Source organism: Triturus cristatus, chromosome 2_1 (genome assembly GCF_964204655.1).
Source record: "Triturus cristatus chromosome 2_1, aTriCri1.1, whole genome shotgun sequence".
Classification (NCBI taxonomy): domain Eukaryota; kingdom Metazoa; phylum Chordata; class Amphibia; order Caudata; family Salamandridae; genus Triturus; species Triturus cristatus.
In genome coordinates this window covers 664,062,079-664,082,876 of record NC_140581.1, presented here as the reverse complement: position 1 = coordinate 664,082,876, position 20,798 = coordinate 664,062,079, and positions in this window count along the sequence as shown.

The following is a 20,798-nucleotide window of genomic DNA, read 5'->3' as shown; positions in this document are numbered from 1 at the left end:
ATGTGACGCCATGCATCAAATAACGAGTTGTCGGTGAGTATTGACTGAAGGAGGGCGGTGGAGCGAGGGTGGGATATGTATGGGCCAGAGCGGTCCAAGACAGCTGAAATTGTGACATTAAAATCTCCCCCCCAAAGAAGTGCCGCCGGGCCCGAGGATGAAATTAGGTGCCATACGTGAGTGAAGAAGTCGGGGTCGTCTGAGTTAGGGCCATACACAGCAGCGATCGTCATAGGTTGGGACAGCAGGGAACCATGCAGAATAACGTAGTGTCCTTCGGGGTCAGTGAGGACATGAGTTGTGTTCCATGGGATCCCCCTCCTTATCAAAATGGACACTCCCCGGGAATAGGAGGAGTAAAAAGCGGAGTGGGATACTCCCCAGTGGCGTGATTGAAGTCTGGTAGAAGTCGCTGGTAGCAGGTGGGTTTCCTGTAATAGGCATATGTCCACTTTGTGCCGGATTATGTGAGAGTGAAGGAGCCTTGCCTTGCGATGGTCATTCAGACCGCGGATGTTCCAAGTCTAGCATATGATGTCAATCATACTGCGCTAGACCAGGGCGAAATGGGGTGCAGGCCAGCGAGTTCAGTCCGTGGCCGTAATGTAACAAGGGCAGTCGTACCTGGAGGAGCAATGGACGGGACAGGTCACAGAAAACATGCTAAGTAGCCCACCGGTGCCTGCAAGTGTGCATGGCCAGGCTGTGAAATAAAGCACTAATAGGGAGAGAGGGGAGAGGCAGACGGTACCGATCCAAAAAGTGCCAACCTTTGAAAGGGTGAAGTGCATTGCACAAACACAGTACAGTGATCAAGCATAGCAGTGCAGTGATGCATACTGAGGAGATACAAAAAATAAAGACAAGAATACTTAAACTACCCCCCACCCCAACCCACGCCAACCCACCCAGCAAAATGCCATGTAATAGTCCCAGGAGGGAGCAAAAATTCCCTAACAAACTCCCAATCCCACCCGCCCCACCCCCACAACCCAAAAACATTTCTGAAAGTCCCTCCACCCCCGCACCCACTCCAACCCCCCAACCAGGCTGAAATACCACCCATACCCACCCCAGGGGCCCACAACTTGGAAGAAGGGAATCCATGTTAGGTAAGGGAATTATCCCATGAGGGCATGGCAGGGCTCAGCGAACTACCCCGCAGTAAAGCAGGGTGGCCAAGCTACCAGAGCTTCAGCCAACGATCAGAAAATGGTAACCCAATAAAACACAACCAGTCAATCATTGTCACTGAGGTGAACAGGTGCACCAGTTTGAGAGCTAGATGGGGAGGCGCGATGAGATTTTTTTGAGTTTCTTGGCAAAAGCGAGAGTGTCTCTGGGATCCGGAAATACAAGCGTCTTTGTGCCCTGTTGGACTCTCAACTTTGCTGGGTACGCCAATGAATAAGTGACGTCGTGTTTTTGAAAGATACGTTTTGTTTGAAGGAATTTACGTCGGGCTGCCTGGTCCGCAATAGTGTAGTCTGGGTAAAATGAGAGCGAGTTGCCTTTGTGGCTTATTTTTCCCCTGTCTCGTGTTGCGCTGAGAATGGCGTCGCGGTCTCTGAAATTTAGAATTTTTGCAATTATGGGGCGATCCGGTAGTCCGGGGCCAGAGCGTGGGCTGAGGGAGCAATTCGTCTGCTCAACAATGAAGACAGAGGAGAGGATGTCACCAAAAAGTTCCCTGACAAGCTGCTCCACAAAGTCCTCCATGCAGGAAATATTGGTGGATTCGGGTACTCCTGTGATGCGGAGGTTGCTCCGCCGGGAACGGGCCTCCAAATCCTCATTTTTATTCCGAATGATGTCCAGTATTTTGTCCATCTGCAGTAGTTTTTGTCGGTCCTGAGTGGCGGCGTCTTCAGTGTCAGAAACCCGGGACTCGACGTGCAGGAGGCGAGTGTCGTGAGAGTCCACACGGGCTTTGACCGAATCCAGGTGGGTGGACAGTTGGTCCAGTTGAGCCGCGATTCCGGTGACCGTGGACTTAATGTCAAGCATGATCGCCTTCAGGTCGTCGTCGCGAGCAGGGGGAGCCTCCATGTTGGTCGCGAGGTCACCACTATCCGATCCCGCGCCGTCCTGGTGCTTTTCATCAGCATTTTGTGAAGTCTTATGTAAAGTAAATATTGTTTATAGTATTCTCTCTTTCTCCTCAATGCTTTACACTTTACATCATTTCTCTGCCTGACTCTTAGAGTTCCCATTGATTCTCCCATTCTTACATCCACCACTCACTAGTCCCTCTCTCTCCCCCTCCACTTTAGTTCTCTACTGGCTTTGTGTCTCTGACCAGCTCCCATCCATGTGCTACCATTCACCTCTCATCTCTCACTTCAGCCTTGTACCTTGTCTCACTGTATCTGAATCTCTTACATCCATCTGCTTCTTATTTTTCTCACTGATTCTGCTTCTCTTTCCCCCCTCTCTCCTCTCTGCTGCACACTTCATCTCTCATCTCTCACCAGCCTCTAATCTTTTCTCACTGATTCTGCCCCTGTAATGGCTACTTCTCCCCTCCCTCCATACCCAGCCTCCTACCTTCTATTGGTGATCCTGACCTCTTACATCCATCTCTCACTTTCTCCTCTTTCTGCTACTTAAATTCTTCTAAAGCTTCTGCTTCTTTTATATCTACTGCTCCAATTCATGCATTATCGTGCACCTTTTATTTTCCTCTCCAGTCTCAAGTTTTTTTTCAATGGTTCTACACTCTTTAGATCCACCTCTTCCCTCCATGTTCTACTCCTCATGTTTCAGCTCTACCCCATCTCTTCTCTCCTCTTGCTGGTTCTGACCCTGTAACATTTACTTCTGCTCTCCGTGTGCTGATCTTCGCCACTCTTCCCCCAGTCTCTTATTTTGTTTTACTTGTTCTCCTTCTTTACATCCACCTCTACCCTTCCTCTATCCCCAATCCTTTTACCAGTGAGAGCTGGTGCCTGAGACCGCTAGAGCACGGCTGTCTAGTATCAACAGGCCAAAAAGAAGCTGCTTTGAACAGCTTTGAAAGGCAAAAAGTTGAAATACCCAAACTAACAGTCAGTTTGTGTGTTTGCTTTCGTCAGTGCTATGCTCCTTTTCGCACTCTTCAAACATTCACAAGCCATAGATAAGCTGAGCATGCTCCCTGAAATACACATCTGTGAAACACAGGAGCATGCTTGGGAATTGATGTATTTGTAGCATTGTCACCCCAAGCCCTACTAGAAGCCATGATACAGTGAGGCTGTAGAAGGGTCAGCCCCTGTTCCTATCCTGTCTTCTGATAGAGTTGTCAGCAAACTCATGGCAGAGACACAGACTCGAGGACTGAGTGAGCCAGAAGAAAATAGCTGGTACGTAGAAACCTGTCTCAGTACCAGTTGGTAAGTTGGACTGTTTCCACTGCTCGTGGTTTCTCCTGTCCGTTTTGCTCACCACTGGCCAGGTTGTGTTTCCACACTAAAGCCTTAGCATGCTGTGCAGGTGGTCACACATTGGGTCAGCTCTCTTAGCCTATGATCACACTGTGTGAAAAATCTTTGAGCTGGAAATCACCTATGATCATACAGTGTCACCTACCTGAGAACTCTGTCACAGCATGCAGACTTTTTGAGTGTCGAATAACAGAGCCTTAGTGCATGTGTAAATAAAGATGTATTCTCTAAGTAGTAACCATAATTGTACATTGAGTTTATTTTAAAAGCTGGGACAATGGATCAATATGGTTTGTTGGCACTATTCTCTCATGTACCTCCTGTGTTGCAGTATTTCCTAGTTTGAACATAAACGTATATTTTGTGAAAAACAGTGAAAGTCCTTGGTATAAAGCAGACATATGTTAATTTGATTGAACTATTTTAGAATGGCAATGTCTGCCCTTGAGTAGGAACACATTTCAAGGGGTGGAAATGCTTCAATTACAAAGAAAAGTAAATGGAACAATAACTTTTTTATAAATCGCTTACTTTTACACATTTGCCGCTCTGTAAATATGCTTTATTAATAGCCAATTCAAACTTGTGACCTGCTGACCATTGCAATTATAGCAGAATTATTAGCAAAAATAATTTTCACCTAATTCAGCAGTAATGTTTACAATAAGTCACATGCAAATGGTGCTTGTTCCTGTTTTGTCCACTAGGAAGAGAGGAGACAATGCAGGCACACTACACATGGGATTATAATGGTGTTCTAAAGAGAAACAAGCTTAGAGAGCAGAATATTGCACACTAGAGACCATTACACAATAAAGAGAGGTGATTCATGGGGGCTAATGTTGCAGACAGGAAAGTGTGTTGATTGAAAGGGTAAAATGGAGCATATGGGAAAGTGGTGTTTACAGAAGGGAAAAATACAGGAGTGCAGTTCTTACATGATAATGAGGCACAAGAAAGTGGTGCAGACTTGTAAGAATGGGTCACACATGTGACCTCTGGGCCACTTTTCATGGAAAACAGGCCAAAAATACTATCTACTGCCATTTTTCAAAGTATTCTTGAGGAGGGTGAAACCCCAAAACCACTAGGAAGTGTGAGGCATGCCTGGCACACAACAAATTATTGAATGTTTTATTAGGAACCTCTGCTTTTTAAAGTTCACCAATTTTCCTGCCTCCTACCATTTTGAATGGATTCTACCCCTCATGCATCATTGTCTTTTGAATTTAGTGCACTTCACCTCATCTCTTCATATCTCTACCAGTCTGTTCTCATGGATTATGCCCAGTACATCCATCTCTCCTCTTCCCTGTCCCCCTTTTTGCCAGCCAGGCCTTTAAGCTGGCTGAAAAAAATGATTAGGTCTCTAAAAGGGGTGTGGTCTATGTAATTAAGGGTGTAGCTTAAACAGGTAATCTAAATGTCTGTGATTCCATATAGAGTTCAATCTGACTGGTACTTTGTTTCCTCTCTGTGCTTTCCGTGATTGAATCCAGAAATATAAAACAACAACTGACATACACCTAAATACAGTCAGGAGTATTGATTTTGTCAATGGTTGTTAGCTATTTAGGATAAATGAGTAACAGCAATAAATTATTTTACTTTCATCTTGTCACTGTTTTGACCAATGAGTACCTCCTTCACACACATTTGCACAGAATCACAACTGCAACTTGAATACTGCACTGTTGCTCTGTTTTCTGAGTCCATGTATTGAATGATCATGTATTCTGGACACCTTTTTGACCCACAGACAGGCACAGTGTGAAAGTTGTACTGCCTTCAGCCTCAACTCCAAAGCACTCAAAGGTAGCCTGTTATAAACACCTGGAGGACACTCACTACAATGTGTGCCCCATACAAGAGTAATATGCTGTGAAACGATACACAGAAGCACACATCCTGGAAATACCTTGCATTCTTAAATAATGCAAGATTAAGTGAAGCATGTGAACTAATTTTCTGCCATGTATTATCCTAACATGCATTGTCAGAGAGAGACAGGAAATAGGCCCCAGCACCGAAATAAAAGTGGCCCCTATTAGTGAATTAGGCAGCTAGAAAAATGTTCCCTATTTGCAAATTAGAGTAGTTTTTAACTTGTAAAGACATGCTGTATACAATTTTGTAAGGTATGGAAGACTGCAAGCAATGTTTGTTTTAGTATCACGAAAATCAACAGTAAAAAAAATGGCTCATATGACCATAAAGCAGGCGAACAGCCCAAAAAACTACCTACATACTGACCTGACAGATTAGACCCTCGAGCACAGCCTGATTGCCCTGTAGATCAGTCCTACCCTGCAAACATGCAATTCCTTCATCGTGCAGACCCAAGACCGGTTGTATTTGCAGGTCAAGTAAGGACATGAATATAGGACCAGATATGGGGCCTGTTTCAATGTCCGTTCTAATTTACTGCCGGGCCTAAGACACATAAAGGCACTTGTTTATTCTGTGTCTGCTCCTCTGCCTGCACCCTTTGCCTCACTGCCATACTCACACCCATCTGTTCTCCCCCCTCACTTTATTCTGTTTGTCTTACCCTTTTTTCTCACCTCTATGCTTCCTTTCCCAGTTTTCCCTCATTCTATGTGAGCAGCTTTCATGTGATGCGCCGTCATTCTATCCTTTGTTCTGCGCCCTGCAGGTGATCCAGTGGCAAACCAGCCTCAGTTACTCTAACACCTCATACTGACCTTGGGCCCATAAAAACACACATTCACACAAGCCAGTTCTAACCGCAGGGGTCAATTTTTATAATTGTTTCTGAGATTACTTTTCTAGCATTTCTAACCAAATCTTTCACAGATCAAAAAAAAGTTCTTTTCTCTGGTCAATGGACCATTAGTTGAACTAGTTGATGGTGAAATTACATGAATTTTATCTACCTTCTTATAAAGGAAAATAACCACAGACTCGGAAAGATTTTAAATGTTTATCTAAATGAAATTCATGTGAGCCAACATCAAAGTACAAACAAACTCCGTTACTCATGGAAGAAGAAATGATACAGATAAAATAAGCTTTTCAATGACAGTGGACACATGTAGCAAACATTAACTAAATCCAAACTAGGCCAGGAAACAATGCCACAGAGGCAGACCTATGCAGCACACACAGAGAATGTGCACAGTGTTGGATGACACACATGATTAGGAGGCCAGGGTGTCTCAGGGGACTGTAGTGGGCACACTGCTCCATGGTCCTGGAATGAGCTGACTCTACCATGTTCAACCGTCATGGCACTATGCATATCTCACACTCATGCACATCATGTCTGAGGCCACAACATTGCTCATGCATGCTGCAAGGGTGTCCAGTTGAAAGCTCACACTCCTATGTTGAGAATCAGCAGCAGTGACAACAACTATGGACCCCCAACATAGTGAACAGGTCATGGCACAGGCAAGGTACCGACACAAGTCACAGACCACCCTCCCACATGATGCAGAAAGCAATGTGCACTTAGATGTACTGGCACCCTAGATGACCATGTGCAAATGTGATTACACACACACCAGGGGACACATGTCAAGGAGAGGAAGGGATGAAAAAGATCCCCAGGTGACATTTGGGAACAGAAAATGCACTGCACATATGAACTCTGGGAGTGTATCCATGCAAAATAGCACTTCCTAAAGCTGGCGACACATAATACGACAAAAAGCCATGTACCTACCCCCTCCTTGCTGCAGTCTCTCCTGTAACTGCCTATCGAGCTCAGGGAAAACCACCGCCAGGACACGTTTATGTGGTGGGTCAGGTGTCGGCGGCTGCCGTGGGGGCGAGGAGGAGAGAGCTTGAGCTGGACCCGGGCGATCCGCCGGGTCCAGCACCAGATGTCCTGCCACCTCTTGCGGACCTGGGCCAGCTGCCGATCACGCCCCCCCGCAGCCCTCACGGCCCTGATGACGTTGGTCCAGATCACCCCCTTCTCGTAGGCAGTTACCTGTCAGGATGACAAAGTGACACAACATCAATACACCTGCTCCATGTCCCAGAGACACACATTAGAACATCTTTGAAATGTTGAACAGCGTATAGGATGCTGACATGAATAGCCTCATTCACAACATGAAATTGGCCTGTGTGCAAGCGCCAATGCAGTACATGGCATTGAAAGTCTACAGGTGGCATGAGGGGTGCAAAACACTCAATGAACATGCCACACACTGTGCAGCACATGCAACAGCAGGCTGATGGGCAGCACGTGCCATGCAGTCACATGTCCCACTCCACCGACGCACCCTCTGCAGACTAGACCAACACACAGCGGATACAACCCTCACTCTGCACATGTGCCATTTGCCAGGGGGGAGTCGCAGGTGTCGTGCTAGCTCTGCAAGTCAGACACAAAGCACGGCTCACTTGTCACATCAGATGGTTAGATCAGTAGCCTCCAACATGCAGCTGTGGTGCAATACTTCACATAGACACTCACCCACATGACAAGGAACATTCACACACATCAATGTCCTTGAGGTCGTACACGTCATTTGGACACTCTCACCACAGGTCCACTCAACTCATACACATCTGTGGGTACAGTCACCTGTCACACCGGGGTGACCACTGAATCACCTCAGGACAACAGGAATAAAAGCCCCCAAGGATTAGCCAGGCTGAATGTCTCATGCACTATGCAGTGAAAGTCACTGTAAACACCATGCAAGTGAGGAGTGCACACAGAAACTACATGATGCTCTGCATGAGAGACATAAGCATGACCCCCCCCCCGGGACACACTCTGAACAACATTGCATGTCAGTCTCACCTGGACACAATATTGGCAGTCACACAACAGGTGCATAGGCAAAGGTAGTGGACTCAGCACTCACTTGCTCCCCTGGTCTCCCATACAGGCTGGTGTACTGTGAGAGGAGGACGTCCAGCAAGGCCTGATTCTCCTCCTGGGTGAATGGCTGGGCCCTCTCCACAGCACGAGACATGGTCCAGGGAAGCAGAGACAGCAGCAATGTTGTCGACAGGAAAGTTGTGCAGGCAAGTGCCCTCTCATGGCTTCTGGCTGCCTTATATCTGTCTTGCTGAGGGGCATTCATTTTGAGAAGTACATAGTGATTGGTCAGAATCATTTGCATCTTACGTTTACTCCAATCCCTTTAAACATACACCAGTGACAGCATTTGCATCGTTCAAATTAAGAGCATCATGTCAAGTCAACAACCATTTTGCAACATTGTATTTTGTGGCCAACTGACTTTTCCAGGACACCTGATGGAAAAATTTGAAGAGAAAACTCAGTATCCATGACAACCAGCATGCATTTAGGAACTAATACTTGTCCCTTATGTGTCCCTTATGCAATTTTGAAAGCCACACACAGGTACGGTGCGTTTGACAAGTACCCCTACGGCACCAGTTGCACAGTGCGTTTGACACGTACGTGTAGGCACTGGTAGTACACGTATGTGTACAACTAGTGCGTACACATACTAGTACACGTACGTGTAGGCACTGGTAGTACACGTACGTGTACTACCAGTGCGTACACGTACTTGTACATGTACGTGTAGGCACTGGTAGTACACGTACGTGTACGCACTACTTGTACACTTATGTGTACGCACTGGTAGTACACATACAACTAGTGCATACACGTACTTGTACACATACGTGTAGGTACTTGCAGTACATGTACGTGTACTACCAGTGCGTACACGTACGTGTACAACTAGTGCGTACACGTACTTGTACACGTACGTGTAGGCACTGGTAGTACACGTACATGTACTACCAGTGCCTACATGCGTACACATACGTGTACAAGTGCGTGTACGCACTGGTCCTACACGTACGTGTACAACTATACGTGTACACATACGTGTAGGCACTTGTAGTACACGTACGTGTACTACCAGTGCGTACACGTACGTGTACAACTAGTGCGTACGTGTACAAGTACGTGTACGCACTGGTAGTACACGTACGTGTACTACCAGTGCCTACACGTACGTGTACAACTAGTGCGTACACGTACGTGTACAAGTACGTGTACACACTAGTTGTACGTGTACTACCAGTGCCTACACGTACGTGTACAAATATGTGTACGTACTAGTTATACACGTACATGTACTACCAGTGCCTACACGTACGTGTACTACCAGTGCCTACACGTACGTGTACAAGTACGTGTACACACTGGTAGTACACGTACGTGTACTACCTCAGTACACATACGTGTACTACCAGTGCGTACACGTATGGGTACGCATTTCACACAATGGTAATACAGCCGTACACATGCCAGGAATGGAGGGCTACGAGTCGCACATGGATGTCCATCAAGTACTTGTCATTGCATACTTTCATGTGCAGGCCCTAGGTGTGTTAGCCAGTGATATTGCACAGGTCCTCTCATCTAGTTGCACAATTGATGTGTTCTGACCTGTGGACACATGTCATGTGTGATGGGGCACGATGTGGCACACATCACCTTGACTCTTGCCACATGTGTGTCTGTAGTCCAACTGTGTCATGCATAGCAGCAGTGGGTGGCACAGTCATCAACACCCGCACCTGTCTCCTGATGCCAGGGACAGGGACACTTTATCAACTGACCTGTCACGATCAGCGTGCCCCTTTGGGACTATGTCAGGTGTGTGTCATGTGTTCCCATGAGCTTCATGTCAGTGTCCCGTCAATGGCATCTGCTGTTGGTGCATCCAACAGGGGTCTGTGTGGAGATGGGCATGTAACACATCTACGCACACCATGCCACATGTGGATTCCCAAGGCTGTAGGGTCTGTGTGCATGGGACATCATATATTTTCAGTCATACATGTGTTTGTTGTCTCAATGGCTGTGTCTTTGTGTTGTCACGTGTACCCCTTCCTCGCACTGTGTTTGATATGTACATTTGACATTCCATGTGACCTGTGCGTGTGCCTTGCAGTCAGCTGTCTGGATGAGATGACATCCTTCAAAAGCAGCTATGTGGTTGTGTGTCACTCCGGTCATATCTGTGGCTCTTCACTCAGACTGGCCCCCAAATCATTTCAGGGCATGCCATGTTGACTTGACAATCAACAGGTGTATCAGGCTTTTTGTAGGAGTTCCAGCAAGCTGGCATCTGTGTCCTGGATGTATTGCACACACCCGACTCCATAGTTACCTGATGTGTATTAGCAGTGTAGCATGTGCTATGTTCATTGACATTGATGTTTGCCGACTCTCAATCTTCATTCTTCAAAACTATGTTTTGCAGGGCACCACCTGTCCCAAGACTAATGCTAGACTTGGCAGCCATAAGGGAACGTGCCTGCATCCGCCGTTACAGATTCACTCAACAGTTGATTGAGGACCTGACAAACAAGCTGGCACCACACCTCCAACCGCAACACAGGTATCCTACTGCGCTGACCCCCAAGATGAAGGTGATGGGAGCCTTACATTTTTTTGCCACAGGTACGTTTCAATTGACCATAGCTGATGTGGGTGGGATGTCCCAGACTATGTTCAGCCATGTCCTGCGTGATGTTTTAGCAGCCATGTTGGAGCACCTTGATGAATTCATCAAATTTCCGACTCCAGAGGGCTTGAGTGATGTCAAGGGGGATGTCTATGCCCTGGGTGGGATGCCCCATCTAATTGGGTCCATTGATGGTACACATGTGGCTTTTGTACCACCACAGGCACAGGAACAAGCCTATCGCAACCGCAAACATTACCACTCGATAAATGCCCTTGTGGTGTGTCTTGCTAACATGTTGATTTCCCATGTCTGTGCACGTTTTCCAGGATCAGCACACGATGCCTACATCATGAGGCGTAGCAGGATGCCACTAATGATGCTGCGGCTGCACAATGAATGAGCATGTCTTGTTGGTGGGTATAGTCTTTTTGTCCTATGTGTTGCAGTATCTTTGTCTCTTACGGCATCTCGTGACTCACTTATTTACATGATGTTTCCATGTAGGGGACTCTGGATATCCCAACATGCCATGGCTGATGACACCTCTCCGCAACCCAAGACCAGCTGCAGATCACCGGTACAACGATGCACACGGGCAGACCAGGCGAGTGATTGAGAGGACGTTTGGACTCCTGAAGAGCCGATTCCGGTGCCTGGACAAGACAGGCGGGCCCCTCCCTTATGCCCAGGAGAAGGTCTGCAAAATCTTCATTGTGTGCTGCATGCTGCACAACATGGCAGTTGAGAAGGCAGTGCCACTCATCCTGGATCCAGATGAGCAGGAGCATCCACCCGTGGAGGGTCAAGTGCTTGGTCACGAGGCTAGTGATGAGGAGGAGGAGGGGGATGATATCTGGAGTCAGCTCATACGCAACTTCTTCTCATAATGGTGAGTCACTGGCTATGAGTGTGCAAGCTTGTAGCATTGAGTGGCATGTGTTGCAATGTGTGTGTTCAGCTGACTGAATGCAAAGTGACTTGGATGTGTGTTCTGATGTGTCACTCGAGTGATGATGTCATGCAACACAGTTTTGCGGAGAGACTTGATTGGCAATTTACATGTGTCCAACATTGTACATGTTTTGTACACTTCCATGTGTGCGTTGAGAATTTTTTTAGGTGACTTCTCGTGTGTCTGTCATTCTCAGGTATTTTGCACCAGTTGTCTGGTCGTGTCATCGTTGTCCTCCTGCTATTCCTGGTGAGGATTGCAACGTGTGCTGAATCAGCATTCCATGCACGGACATGTGGAAATGTCAGTTTGGGTAAGTATTGCAGCAAGGCTTTTTGGTGGTGGTACAGGTTGGGAATGTGTGGTGACTGCTTCTGTGCATGTTGTGGTACCATGCATACATGTCTTCTCACCATGGAGCATATAACATGTAGCATCACTCCCATGACATGATAGTCAGCCTTCTTGACAGTCATCTGTAGTGGAGTGTGGAGTCTGATGAAGGCATCAATGTGTGTAAACCTTGCCTCTGAAACATTGCAGATGCTACCGGTGGACATAGTGGGGGACATCACAACAACATGCTCTATGGGGAATTGCAGCCTCTCCGTGTGCAGCAGGATATGTTTTGCTCATCCCCTTACCTTGTGTGCTTGTTCATTGGGATTTACATCATCCGTGTTGTGAAGGGGGGGTCCAGCGTATGTCCCACATGTTCTGTCAACTGACCTGTGAGTCTGTTAATATGGAGGCATATCCCTTTGTGTGTGTATGTGGAATAAAGGTGTTCAGCACAATCCAAAGTGCCTCATCTCGGTCACTGCAGATCTCTTACCAGTTTGCATGCGTCATCTATGGCATAATTGACAAAGATTGAGCATATGAGTGTATGTGTACTTTGGCAACATGCATGCAGTGCTTCATGGCTAATGATCTCTATTGTGCATGAAGTACCTGGTTGTGTATGTATTTGTGCAGGTTGCTGCCCACAACGGGACGTGAATGCCTGCTGATGGTGTGTCTCCTTTGTGCATCTCCGCATTTTGTTGCCTGATACGGTGGCTGTAATTTACGGTGATTGATCATACACTTTCTGGGAGTGACCCATGAGCGAGCTGACACTTCTTCCTTGACATACACCTGTTGCACTGTGCCTTGCAGACCTCCTTGTATTTGTGTGTTGATTTTTGCATGATTTCTAACCCCTTCCGCCTGCTGCTGCCTCACCTGCGGCCCCGCCACTCTGAGTGCCCTGATTCTGCAACCCCCACGCCTCAAAAATGCTCAGCCCTTCCCCCTCCACCCATTTGAAATGCAGCCAGCAGCTTTTCTGTGCCACTGTAGCCCCAACGCCGTGCCAAAGGCAGGACCGTCTGCGCCTGCAACATGCACAGTGCACGACCCTCTAGTCTTTGCATGACCCACATCACACAACAGCCTCATGCTACAGCCACTCTCCAAGCAATGTCCTTGTGACAATCATCCTCCTGCCATCAGGCAACCCCTAAGCACACACATGACACCTTCGCATGCTGAGTGTGCTACTCCAACTGCCTACACGGCGCTGCCCAGCCTACCAGACCCTGTCAGTACAACCAGGTTATGTGCCTCCTACTCCACACCCGCTCCATCCACCAGCACGCCATTGGACTCTGTTACCTCCTACACACTACAGCCCCACACATCACCTTCATGACAGTAACCTGAACAAAAGCATCCTCAGCACATGACGTCTTCATTGCCATCTCAGACGGATCCAAGATCACCCGCAGGAACGCCAACACCTATCCCGGGGGCTGAATTGCTAATTATTCACAAGTACACCCTCAGAGTCACAAGTCCGGGTTCGCAGCAACTCCCTAGCAACCCTCGGAGTAACACTCATCTACAGATCTGCAGACCTACATCCACAATTCCGCTAAGCCATCAACACGTACATCTGCACGCAGGCCCTCACCTCCACAGGATACATGTGGCTGGGGGCCAGTAACTTCTTGCTGGAGGGGACACACACCACCATCCATCATTGGTCCATCAACATTTGAATCCACGTCTCCAACAAGCAACACAGTGCCACACACCCCGCTACCGATCCCCCAAAGATGCTTGATGTAAGGCGCCACAGACAAGCTGTGTGGGACACTCAAAACAACACCACCGCCACACCCTGCAAACTCACACACTGGATCAGCAACTGATCCAACAATCTTGCCACATTGACGGACTTTCCTGTGAAGCACAACAACAGTTAAGGCACCTGGGACAAGGCAGACCTACTGGACTCCTACAGACCTAGCCGGACTCTTGTGCAAACCTTGCAACACAAAGAGACATAATTTTCCTTACAGCCCTGGAAAACACCACACACAGCCATCACCATATCATCAGCAAGGACAAGTGGAGATACTTCAGATAGTGCCGAGACACCCAAACACATCAAGGAGCTCATCAGCATTGTGAGTGAACTGACAGCAGATCTCCATCCAAGACACCCCACCCTTGCAAGGCAGATCCCATCCCTTGCAACTTTGTACCACTGCAAGCTCATGGCCATACACAACAGCCTTGGCACACAGAGGCAGACAGCACTATTATCCGCTGGACAAACCCCCCTCAGGTCATGGACTCCCGTCAGCAGCAAGTACACAACCGGGATCATGTTCACCATCCACTCTGGCTCTCCATCAGGCCCCTTCCCACACAACATCTCAACCACATCATTCGCCATCCTTGAAGCCCACGTCCAGCGCGTCATGAATGTCTCCTTTGAGTTAGCCACATTCCATGGCTGCAGGAGGCATGCAGAGACCCAGGCCCTTCTTAAACTACGGACGGCAGTACCGCAGGATCTCCTGGTACATCACCCTACTTCCCTACCCAGCAAATGTCACCAGGAAGACACTCAACAAGCAACTGACCAATTTCCTACATGCAACCAGCTCCAGCCAACCGGCACCAGACCATTTTACACAGTAATCACACCACTGCAACCGTCATCATTGCCACCACCAACTACTACTTTGCCCTGCTCAACAATGGTGAGACCACCACCCTTGACCTCTCAACGGCATTCTACACCATGTGCTACCATACTGTCAGCTCACACATCTCCAACACTGGTATCCAGAGGAGGATTCAATCAGGAAGTAGCTCACCAGCAAGGCCCAGGGAGTCTGCCTCCACCCTGCAACATGTAGTACACTGGGGTCATCTGGCCCATGCCACAGGGCTCTTCTCTCAGCGTGACGATCTTCAATGTCTCCATGACCCCCCTCTCCACCATCACATGCGCACACAACCTCATCATCATCTGGTATGCCATTGACACCCAGCTGCTCCTCAAACTCACCAAAGAGCCAGCCATTGCCAGATCCAAACTTCAAGAAGGCATGAGATCCGTTGATGAATGGCTGAACATCAGCCATCTGAGGCAGGACTTGGACAGGACAGAGGTCATCATCTGAAGATTGTCCCCTTACGGCTGGGTCAACTCCTTGCGTCCCACTGGTCTGTGCACCGCACCAGCACCCAGTGGCCACGCAGGAAAGCTGGTGTTCCTCATGGACCCATCGCTCACAATTAACATGTAACTCACCAACATCTGTACCTCATGCTGCAAAACCCTCCACATGCTGCTGATGACCCCCAGATAGATCCACTTTGAGGCAAGACAGACCGTCCCCCTGGTCCAGGACACCAGCCGGCTCAAATACAGCACCGGCCTCTACAGAGGACAACAGCAAACATGCAGGAGAACTTATCCATATCCAGGGTGCATCCGCACACCTCATCTGCAACATCCCCCACCCCAGCCACATCACCGTCCACCTGAGAGAGGTACAATGGCTCACTGTGTGCTGCAGGATCACCTTCAGTCTCCTCAACCACACTCAGGAGGCAGTCCACAACCCCAGACCCAAACCGACCTTGGACGTGTGTCATCCAACACTCCGTTGGCCCTACTCCATGCAGCCCACCTTGCCCTGACCACCATTCATCACATCCACATAAAATCTGCATGCAGGAGATAGTTCTCCCACCTCACAAAACAGGCTTGGTACTCCCTCCCCGGGCACATCAACATGACCCATGACCTCTACACCTTCATGTAACTCTTCCAAATTGGTCTGTCAGAGCAAAATAGCAAGCCCCCCCTCAGCAGATTGAGGCCATCACAGGTGAGTGTTGGGCTCCATGTCTGTATTTTGTAATACATTGTGAGCCATGTGTGTCCTCGACCGGACTCAGATCCAAGTGTATGGATGGCTGGAGTTAGTTCCACACTCAGGCATACTTTGACATATCCCCACACGTATGTTGTGGACTCATGCTAAATGACTGCAACATGAAATTTAAATAATTAATTTTTTAATTTCTAGCTCCGGGGCGTGATTTGTGCACAGAAAATGGGGAAATGCAGGGACCATAGAATCCAAAGTTCACAGGGGGAGATGGGATCCTTGGCATTTGAAGTCATCAGGGTCCAGCCCACAGTGTTTGGCATCATTGGTCAGACTGTGACCAGCAAGTCCATGTGGCAGATGATGTCAATCAATGAGGGATGCTGTCGCACAAGAAGGCCAAGTGCCAGGCCAGGTGACCTGGGAGATGTGGATGGCCTGCTGCCTCTCACGGTCTTTTTCGTGGACGACCAACCTTCCTCCGGGGACCCTCAGATGCGCTCCTTGACGATGTTTGGGACGCTCCGTCGGACGAATCCTCCTCCTCCTCCCTCCCTGTGGCTGGTGCTGGTCTGCGCCTGGTGTCACAGGGAGGGTTGCCCATGTTGTCGGCGATCCGACGGAGTGAATGGCTTATGTCCCTTTGCACCGCCAGGAGCTCAGCCAGTCCTGCCTCCATCCGTCCTTGGTGTTGATGTTGACTGGCGTGTTGCTCGGCCTGCTGGTTGGTTTTTGATCTCTGTGAGGGTCACCACTACCTGGCTGATCTCCCTGGTGTCATGCCGGTATGCCTCCATGATGTTGCGGATGTGTGACATACCGGTCCCTTCAGCTGGCTGGTCAGGTTCTCGCCTCCCCCTGCCTCCACCCCTGCCCACACGAGCCTGGCCTGCCGTTGTGGGCACATCGGGTCGACGGAACCCCTGAGGGATGGCAGTGGCGGTGTTGTCTGCCTCCTCCTGGGTCCCCGCTGCACCTTGTTCCTCCTGGTCAGACTGGCTCTGTTCACTGCGGGCAGGGCTCCTGGGTGTCTCCTGTGATGTGGCAGGAATGGGGGTGGTGATTGGCACAGATGTTCCTGAACCAGGCTCTGCAGGGGCTTGGACACCAGAGGGTCCAGGTCAGTCGGGGTCATCCGCGGAGTGTTAAGAGGCGTCGCTGCTGGTGGGATCCGGTTCCTCCCAAGCCTGTGACTGTGATTCTTCAACCCCATTGTTGGGGGGATGTTCATCACGTTGCCCTGTGTGTGAGAGACTGACAATGTTAATGCTGTTTCATGCAACATGCATGTTTCATACACATTCAAGTTGGCACTGTTCCTCCAGGTAGTTGTATGTGCCTAGCATTCTCCTCAATGTTCACTTGTGTATGGGTATGTTGCGGGGTACAGATTGATATGTTCTCCTGACTCTTTGACATGTCCATTTGTGGCTTGGGTACTTCTTCGACCATGTATTGGTCTTGTTGTGTTACATGTCCATTGTGGCAGTGGGTAAATCCATTGCCTGTCCTGGTGGTGTCTGCTTGTGTAAGGGGTGTGTGTGACAGGGCCTGCTGGTGGGTGTAGTGTGATTTGGCAGTGGGGCTCCCAGTTGATGTAGCTGTCCCCCCATGGGGCATGCTGCCATGACAGTGAGTGTGAGTTCCTGTCCTAGATATCTGACCTTGTTGTGTTGGTGTTTGTGTTTGCACTGGTCACAGGAGGGCCTTGTGCTGCCTACACCAGGGCCCAGTGTCAGCTATCTTGTCAGTACTTTACCAATCCCTGGGCATTGCGCATGGTGCATGGGTATGTAGCTGGGCCATATGGGATGAGGGCAATTGTGTCTGATTTGGATTCAAACATGCGTTTTAGTGCACCCACCCTCCCAGCATACCGGACATCCATTCTTGGGTTGGTGCTTCGTGTAGCATGGGACATAGCATGGCCTTGCTTTCTCAATGGGGCATACACATGTTATTGGCATTCGCGTTGTTTGTGACTGTGGTTCTGGCGGGTGAGGGCTTGGGGGTAGTTGCATGCATTTGGTGTAGTTGGGGTGTGGATGCCATTACCCCATGTTACGTAAGGTGTTTGTGTACTCACCGGGCTCTGGAGGTCATTGGAGTCCATTTACTCCCACCGGCGGAAGCATGGCCATCACCTTCTCCTCCCAGGGATGGTAATGTACTGGTCTGCGGGGCGCACCACCTCCAGTGATGTTGGTCTGGGCGTGCTCTTTATTCATTTTTCTCTTGACCGCCCTCCGCAGATCGCACCACCTGGCTTGGCATTCATTCCTGGTCCTTCTGATGGGTGCAACAGCATTCACCCTATCGACAATCCTCTGCCACAGGCGTGATTTTTCAGCTATGCTGGTCTGTCTGACCAATGTTCCAAACAGCTGTGGCTCGACTCTGATGACTTCATTGACAAGGATCTCCAGCTCCTCCCTTGTGAACTTTGGATTCTTGTCGGTGTGCATGGTGTGGGGTGAGGGTGTGGATGGTTGTGGGTGTGTGGGTCTCAATGTGACGGTGTGTGTGTGTGAATGTAGAGAAGGGGTATGTGTGAAGGGGTGTGTGTGAAGGTGTATATGTTAAGGTGGATGGGTGCAGTGGTTTGTGTGTGCTCTGTAGCAGTAGTAGGTCTGTTGCAAAGGCTCATGGTTTGTGTGTGTGGTCCCTTTTTATTGGTCCATTTGTGGGTGGGGCTCAGTTTGAATTTTTGGTGGGTGTGTTATAAGGGGTGGTTGTGAGTTTGCCCCTCTGTTTGCCTGTTTGGATGTGTCCAGGTCAGTCCTTTCCATTTTTGTGCAGTGTAGACGTGTTTTGTGGTGTTGTGCGAGTCGAATAGGCCCTCCTTGTACTGTTTTACAGTGTCCGTGGTTCAGTACGGTACAGGGGTATGAGTCGTACAGCCACACACCCCCATGCGTAGTGGATGTGAGGTGCGTACACGGACATTGCTATGTACGGTGCGCATACCCCATTGCTTCTGTACGGTGCGGGTGCGTAGACCGCCATCGCGTATGTACGGTGCGTACCCGCAACATCGCGTACCCGCAACATCTGCCATACATACACGATGTTTGGGGTACGCACCGTACATTCGCAATGGGGGTACTGTGCGTACATTCGCGCTGGAGGTACGTACCGTACATACGCGCTGGGGGTACGCACCGTACATACGCACTGGGGGTACACACCGTACATTCGCATGGGGGTACGGTGCGTACCTACGCGCTGGGGGTACGGTGTGTACCTACGCGCGAGGGGGTACAGTGCGTACCTACACGCTGGGGGTACGGTGCGTACCTATGCGCTGGGGGTATGCACCGTACATTCGCACGGGGTACGGTGCGTACCTATGCGCTGGAGGTACTGTGCATACCTATGCGCTGGGGGTACACACCGTACATTCGCACTGGGGGTACGGTGCGTACCTATGCGCTGGGGGTACGGTGCATACCTACGCGCTGGGGGTACAGTGCGTACCTACGCGCTGGGGGTACGCACCATACATTTGCGCTGGGGGTACGGTGCATACAAACTTCGCTTCATAGCGGGCAAAGTCATTCCCCGTGTACGGGACGTTTTCCGGTCCGAATCGTACTATTACGGTTGGACTTCATTTTTAGGATTTGTACGGAGAAGTGTGCGGGTCCGTCTCGTACTAATTTTCCAGCTACGATTCGTTTGGATCGGGCCGATCCGTATGTACTTTTTCCCGTACGGATCGGACGTGACTTGTACGTTTCGTACGGAAAAATATACGGATACGAGTCGTACGGGAAAAAAAAATACAGGATCGGAATCGGCCCCTCAATGTGCAGGATGTTGAGCAGGTTCCCAGGACCTGTTGCAAATGTGTCCTTGGACGGGATTCAAGAATAACATCATGGCTTCTGGCTCCTTCAATTTGCGCATGTGCATGAATCACGTGTTATACAGACTTCGGTCTCTTGGAAAGGCCCGAAAACGAACTAATAAGAAAGTAAAAAAAGAAGCATATTAATTTAAAAATAAAATGTTTTCTCTGTATACCACCTATCTCTACTCTAATCCCATTTACTTATAAATGCTCTCCCCGCGTTAGCAATTAGTAAAATAGTGTCTTTTAGTTTCAGCAAAGCAGATGCTTAGAATGTGAGTTTCAAGCGGCCATTTTGGAGGTATCTGTGCAAGTGCAGAAATTTCCCTCCAAGCAAAAGATCGTCATAACTACGTGGACGTATTTGACGCATGCGCACTACAATTTTCCACGTTAGCAGCCACTTTAGATTTCACTCGAGTTACTTGTGAATAAGACACGTGAGCAAGCTTCGTCTTACTAAAGTATGGAATGTGGTGACCATTAATTTACATAATACACAATTAATACGGTGTTACGAGTTATATGAGAAGATTGCTTCTGAGCAAGTCTCTTTTATGCGAGTCCTTGCTCCTTCAATCCCCTCTCTGATGGTATTTTATGCCATCACAAAATTACCCATCACTAATCAGATGCCAACTTTAGCACATCCCAATTCCCTTTCCTTTTCCTTCATTTCCTTTCTCATTTTCATTTTTAAAGTTTTTCATTTTCTGGTATAGTTCGCCTTTCATTTCTTCTAGCTGTATTTCTTCATACGTTCTTTTCTTTCCCTTTCCACTTGTCTCATATCTTTTTCTATTTTTACAGCATTTGTACCATATCATCATTACTAAGACTCATACTCTTATAACTATTATTGGTAGAATTATTTGACCTATAAAACTCTTTCCTACATTAGCAAACCAAGGCACTATTGAGATAATACTATTTGTTAGTTTC